General features: G+C 36.5%; 1 long non-coding RNA gene across 2 annotated transcripts; it reads left to right on the forward strand.

Annotated features, from left to right (window-relative positions):
- The first annotated feature begins 3,372 nt into the window (after positions 1 to 3,372).
- On the forward strand, positions 3,373 to 4,941 carry LOC139189965 (uncharacterized). Of its 2 annotated transcripts, none has more exons than XR_011573823.1 (5): positions 3,373 to 3,589; positions 3,677 to 3,921; positions 4,008 to 4,106; positions 4,220 to 4,279; positions 4,376 to 4,941. It is a non-coding gene; the product is annotated as an uncharacterized lncRNA (long non-coding RNA). The 2 variants fall into 2 exon arrangements; XR_011573822.1 differs by having other exon boundaries at positions 4,008 to 4,102.
- Positions 4,942 to 6,748: the final 1,807 nt, after the last annotated feature.

The following is a 6,748-nucleotide window of genomic DNA, read 5'->3' on the forward strand; positions in this document are numbered from 1 at the left end:
TGCTATTTCGAGTAGTGCTTAATGACCTCATATTATTGTGCTTAATGACCTTTTACTATTTCGAGTATTACTAGCATCATAGGCCTGATTTTTGTGATGATATTTGGTTACGGAATCATTCTAAACTAAATTGTCTTAACAAGCTTTAAGTTTTGTTTGAACAAGTAATAGTGGTCCTGCTTTCTGTGTCAAGTCTTTGTTTTCCTTCTTCCCTGACCGCATGTTATTGTTCTCAAGCAACAAATTTGGTTCTTAAAAGTTGCCATGTTTTGTTGCTTCGTTGGTGTTGAACTTGGTGTCAATTTTATCTTGTTCGTCGTTTTGAATGGTGAAAAGGAACCTACCATAGGTTCTTTCCCACACCCTTTACATATTTCCAAAAGGGAATTGATGTCGACACCTTTTTTAGCTTCTTATACACTTCTATTTAATCAAGCTTGTTGATTTCGTTTTATTTATTCAATCCGCTGACAATAAATCAAGAGTGGGAGTGTGATTCTATAGAAGGTCTTTGAAAATCACTTTCCTTTTCTAAATTGCTAATCATTTTATTCTCTTAATTTCCAAACTTTTTAATGCTATTTGTATGAGAAAATATATCATACGTTTGTGGTTCTACACTTGACTAATGCTATTTGTAAGAAGCAATTCAAACAAAGAAGAGCCGTCGAGTCTTGTAGTGGGGGCTGTAACTGAGTATGGTATTAAGTTGAGTGGACAAAGGCATTCTAGTCTGTGCACCCACAGTTGGGTAGATTTGATGTGTTGTGAGGTCATTAAGCACACCCTAAATTACTCGAAATATTAGGATACCTTGCCCATTCTGGTTACATGTTTATGTATGATTAGAGATAAATATGTCATGTATAATACATCTTGATAGTTCCTCTAATGGGGTCTCGCATTGTGGGTTTCCAACCCTTTTGAACTAGGCTTTCTTTAGGTTTGTTTATCATCCTTTCCATGTAATGACATAATTTGTTATTCTAGGGTGTAATGTTGGGTTTTAGGACTAGGGATTTAGAATTTAGCTTTGTGTTTGGGCCCTAGGGCCTTGAAGTGTGTTTTTTGAATATTTTGTTGCATCATTTGGACACTTCCACTTAAACTGTGAGATTCGGTTTTAAGTAGCAGTTTCTCCACATATGAGAAACAGAGACATAAATTTTTTATTTATTTTTAGGTAATCTCAGTTCAAAGGAGGGGAACTCATATGAATTTGAGAAAAAGTAGCAAAGGATATGTTTGTGTTTATGTTTCGAGGCCTACATAAGGCAGCTGCTGCCTAAGCCAATTGGCTCTAAGTGCCGTATATATTTTCTTGTTGTTTAATTGAATGAGGAAATGCATATAGGTCAACATGCTTTTATGGTTTAATTGTCGATTTTATGTTTAACGATATATATATGGTTCAAATGCTTGATTTAGTTATGCTCGTGGGGTTGGTGTGAGTGATATGCAACATAATTAGGCATGTGATGAGATTTATGTCTACTTATTGATTTTTTTTTTCTAATTGTGCAGATGTCAAACCTTATTAGAAGTCATAAGGCAGTGACGACTGCACCCCGTTCGCCTACCCCGACTCATCAGTCAGTTGCCATTGCTCTAGCACAAATGGACCACATGTCAATTAATCTGGTTGGTCTCTCCCAGGCGCCCATGTCATCAGCCTCATCAGTGGCGCTACCTGTTAGCACCATGCGTGGTCACCGCTACCCACGGATGCCCAAGATGCCATCCGCATCCACTACTGATGCCTTAGGGTCGCAACAAGGTAAAGTTTAATTACGCTCGACACGTTGATAACTGTTTCTTTTTTCTATAGTGCTTTAGTGATTTCTCCATATACACTATTCTATGTGATATTGGATTGCCTAATGATGCTAGAAGGGTGGTCATTAGTTCTTTGTAGGGAACAACGTGTCTCTAAAACTGTTTGTTTAATTTTTCTGCTTAATTTCGAGTTTTACTAGTTTAATTTTGTTCAAAAGTTAAGCTACAGCCGCTCTAAGTTCGATCTTTAGTTAGTTAGGTAAGTAGAAAGAAAAAGTGTAAAGCTGACGTATCATTGTGCTTTTGAAGTGCATATGCTTGCATGAACTGAAAATAATTGTTGTTTACTTATGCAAATCGCAGAGTTAGATTGTATTTACATTCTGTAACAGTGCATATGATGTTGGCAAAGTAGAACCTTATAAGGAATACCAAATATGAAATATGATAAGAATTTGGTTGCTGAATGACATTGCAAATTAGCAAAGAATTGCCTAGTGACGGTTATTAGTTTTGAGGTGGCTACACCAAGATATTATCCGCAATTCCTTAGTTTGAAAAGTATTTGGTTAAGGTGTTGTTATGCTTTTAGATGAAGTAATTGGCGGTTGTCTATGTGATTGAGCCTATTTGGTTTAGCAATGAGCGATAGACATGAGTTCTTTATGGATTGTTGAGAACATTTCTCAGTTGTGTTTTTCTCATGCCTTTTCATCAAGTATAATTTGTGTTCGTATTTCAACTTGTGCAATAGCTGTTATGTGTTTAGAGTACAATAGTTGAATATGTTTAGAGTCCAATCATTTGAGTTTTACTCCAAGGGTTAGACTAGGTCTTAGTTTTCAATTCCAGTAGTTGTTGATTTTTTTGGACGGTTATCTTTTTATATATTACGCATGACACAGTAGTGAGAGCATGATAATCCTAATAGCCATGGTTTACGGTCGTTTTGACCATTTGAAAGAGTTGCCTTAAATTGCATTATTGATGTGTCTGATATTACCTTTTAGATACTACCTATTTCGTACTTAGGTCTTCTGAATTCTTGGTGGTTTGGTTATTCATATGGTGGTCAGTGTTGTACTCTGTTTTGTTTTTAGGTTACAGTTCTCTGGTTTCCTTGCTCTTCTGGACATCTTGTCTATTAGTGATTTGCTCTTTTAAGGTTCTCCAGTTTTTCAGTGAACCCTTTTTTTTCTGAAAGCATAATTCTTGACATCTGTTTCAATACACTTTGGGCATGTATTTGTTTTTTGAGTCCAATAGTTGTTATGTGCCTCCACATCTGGTAATTAAAGTAGAAAGAAATTTCAGCTAACTTAGTTTTGTTATTCTAGGTTTAGTTTGTTAAGTTATGCCATTTCAGGATTAAAAAGTTATTATATTTATTGTTTATTGTTGTCATCGTTCCGAACCTATTATTAAACAGTTGTGATCATTGTGTTGGATACATATATTGTTTATGTTATTTTCAAGGTTTTGGGAAATGTTTTAATTATAGGGAGGTTATGCCGAAATTTTAGTAGAATTTGTTATTAGTTTTGGGTTAACGTTAATTTTACATTTCTTTGTAGCCAAGAAAAACACCTAGGGACTTTGTCGTCAGTTGAAGATGGCGAAGATCACTCGGGTGACCAACAAATGTATCACGATCGAACACGATGACCGGCATCGGGTTGCACTAACGGTGGAGCAGCATAGTGCATTGGTCCATGACATTGGTCAAGTCGTTTAGCCCTATTGGCCAATACAATGGAAGTCTTGGAAGGCGATGCCAAACGAGGGGAGGACGAAGGCACGCGAACAGTTGTCGGTAAGTATCATACCTTTTAATTGTTTTTCCTTTAAATTTTATATATTTATATTACTTAATGTATGTAATTAATTTGTTACATTGCAGACGAACTATAATTTCGACAACATCAACGAGGATATGTTGGCATATGTCAACAGGCTCTTCGCTGAACGCTACAAGCAGTGGAAGAGTGACCTGCACCAATATTTTGAGACATTTGATGATCCGCAGGTTGCTCTTGAGGAGGGTTGCCCGAAGGGGTTTGAGAACCGGGAAGATAATTGGGCGTGGCTCTGCAGTCATTTTCAGGAGCCTGGCTATGTGATACGTTTTTTTATATAAGTTTAAAAGTATTATACGTTTCTTACTAATGTTTATTGATATTTTTTATATTTCATGTAAATTGGAACTAATACGTTTATTTTTTGTATAACAGAAGAAGGCGAAAGCCAACAAGAGCAATCTGGAGAAAAAGACTCTTCTCTACCATTCAAGTTCGAGACCCTTCTCATATAGGAACCAGGCGTGGCGGTGGGTAATAATAAAGTTTTTCATATTCAATTTTTAACATGCCATTAATAATTTTTTTTTTCGTACCAACATTTTTCTTTTCTTGTTCTATTCATGTGGGGTTCAAAATTCCCGGAGATCGATGTCTTTAGCGACGTTTATGTTCGACCTAGGGATGAGTTGGCCGAGTCCTTTCATGTAAGTATTCTTCAATTGTAATTACTATCTTATGCATTCAAGTATCATGGTTATTACTTGAATGTTATTAATAATATTTCATGTTATATTACACAGGCGACGATGATGGAGAAGAGGCGGTTCATCCTTCAGGCGGCTGCCTCCCAGTTTCCTCCTGAGACTCCGCTTGAGTTTGTGGATCCTCAGAGGATGTGGGGTTTCAGATCCTTATGGAGACCTTGGATCAGACTCTCGGGCTAAGGTCGGGGACGTATTGTAGGGGGATGGGGAATGCGTGGTAGCGGGAACCTAGAGCCCCTTCATCATCGCAGTCAAAGAGTTAGGTGACAACTTTGATAGCAGAGGTGGCCGACCTTAGGACTAAGCTCGCCTCGTATAGGAGCCAGATGTCACATAGTGTACAAGCACTGAGTCAGTCTGGCATTCGTCTATCGAATATTCATTCCCCATCGACATCGGAACCCTTCCAACCTGAGCATGCCCATAACTCTGCCCCTTCGACCTCTCAGCCCATCCACAACCTTGAGACCTTCCAACCGCCTTTGAATGATGACCCCGTAGATTACGCCGCATTATTTTCTTAGTTTTTTACTCCCTTACTTTTTAAACATTTTTCTTGTATACACATTTATATTAATTTAAATAAATTATTTTTCTTTTCATTACATTTTTTAATTGCAATTTAATTTTATAACAAAATAAAAAAAAACAGAACAAAAAAAAAGAATTTAAAAAAAAATTTCTTTTTGCACGACGAATACCTTCGTCTCGCAAAACTCTAGCGACTAACAAGGTTTCGTCACGCAAGAATAAACTGTTGTTGTGCAAAGTTTAGATAGACGAATAATAGTTGTCCCACGTTTGTATCCTAGTATTTGGTGCGACAAACACATTCTTTCCTAAAAATTTTGTGCGACGAAGACTAAACCGTCGTGCCATGTGTTTGCGACCAATGATATTATTTGTCCCGAAAAGTCTTTCTTCACGAAGTTTCTGTTGCGCAGAAGTCTGTGCAATAGAAATACACTTTGCGTGACCAACTTTGGTTCGTTGCGCAAATAGTAAAACGTAGTAATGAACCCATCTGATCATCAATTACAAAGGGGTGTGATATTCACACACCCAATTTTACTTTTCACACACCTTTCTAATTTTTGGCCATCGGATAGGATGAATTGAAGAAAATCAACGGATAGTAATTAATAAGGGGTGTGTAAGAAGTAAAATAGTTTGTGTGGATAGGACACCCCTTACATAAATCCATGACAACTGACCAACAGTGCAGTGTAGTTGAAGACGATGCATGCAGCTAATTGCTCTCGTTCCTTTAACAACAAAAGGGTTGAACACGACACATTAAGTGCATGTTGAATGCTCTTAATAATTAATATATATTTGCATTGTTTTTATTAAAAGTGTTTCATTTTTTTTCTGAAATGATTTTAGTTAAACTCCTGTTTCTCAGTTTTGACTAATATTTGGGCAAATTACTAATGTGAGGGATCACTGTGGCCCTAACCTAATTTTGAGAAAACAGGATGATGTCGATAAGATAATTGAACCCTGCATCACAGAGACAAGGGTTCCCTACAATATTGTTTTATCATTCTTGGTCTTTAATATTATTTTATTGTTCATTGAGATTGCTAACACTACAAACTCAAAACCTAATTATTATCACAGCGTAACATGTTGGACCGTTGAACATGGCCAAACATTAATGCCAAAGAATCATGGAAACTGGAAGGGTTCAAATTCAGTTTACATGATGATCAGAGTAGGACTGAGAAGAGGTTAACGTGTGGACATATATGAGAGCAGTACTAAGTGTAACAAACTACAATGTCAGTGTGGATATGAATATATATGTCCTAGAAATATGACACATTGAGCTTTAAGGAAACAAAATGATTTGCTCTTCATGTTCCAATGCCCCTTCACTTTGTGACTTTGTCTTCTCCCAAAACAATTACTTTTCTCTAGGGGAAGATGTCAAGTAGTGCACATATATATATATGTATACCTGCCAATTATGTGATCAAAGAACTTATGGTGCAACCTGGATTTCATATTGATGAATTAGGCAGAGGTTTTTAGTGTTGTACCCTTGTAAAACAATGTACATATATACTTCAAAGTATCATAACTCTTGAAATCTTTATGTCTACACCACATGCCATACCACCACAAAAATTTGAGTCATAGATGATATATATTACTTATTAGGGTTAGGATACGAGGGACGCCCATTTTTTGTCACACATGTTGACACCTATTTTTATAGGGCCTACTTCGTAACTATTTTCAACTATCTTAACTGTCTTTCCATAAAGATCATGTCTACTGAAAATCACCCAAATCCGGAAAATTATGACTGTTGAATTAAATGATAGTCATTATAAAGTGTTTTTTTTTTCTTTGGGAAGAACCGTTTTCGTCCATTTTCTTCATTACAAATGAATGTCTTTG

This window comes from Malus domestica, chromosome 12, assembly GCF_042453785.1.
Source record: "Malus domestica chromosome 12, GDT2T_hap1".
Classification (NCBI taxonomy): domain Eukaryota; kingdom Viridiplantae; phylum Streptophyta; class Magnoliopsida; order Rosales; family Rosaceae; genus Malus; species Malus domestica.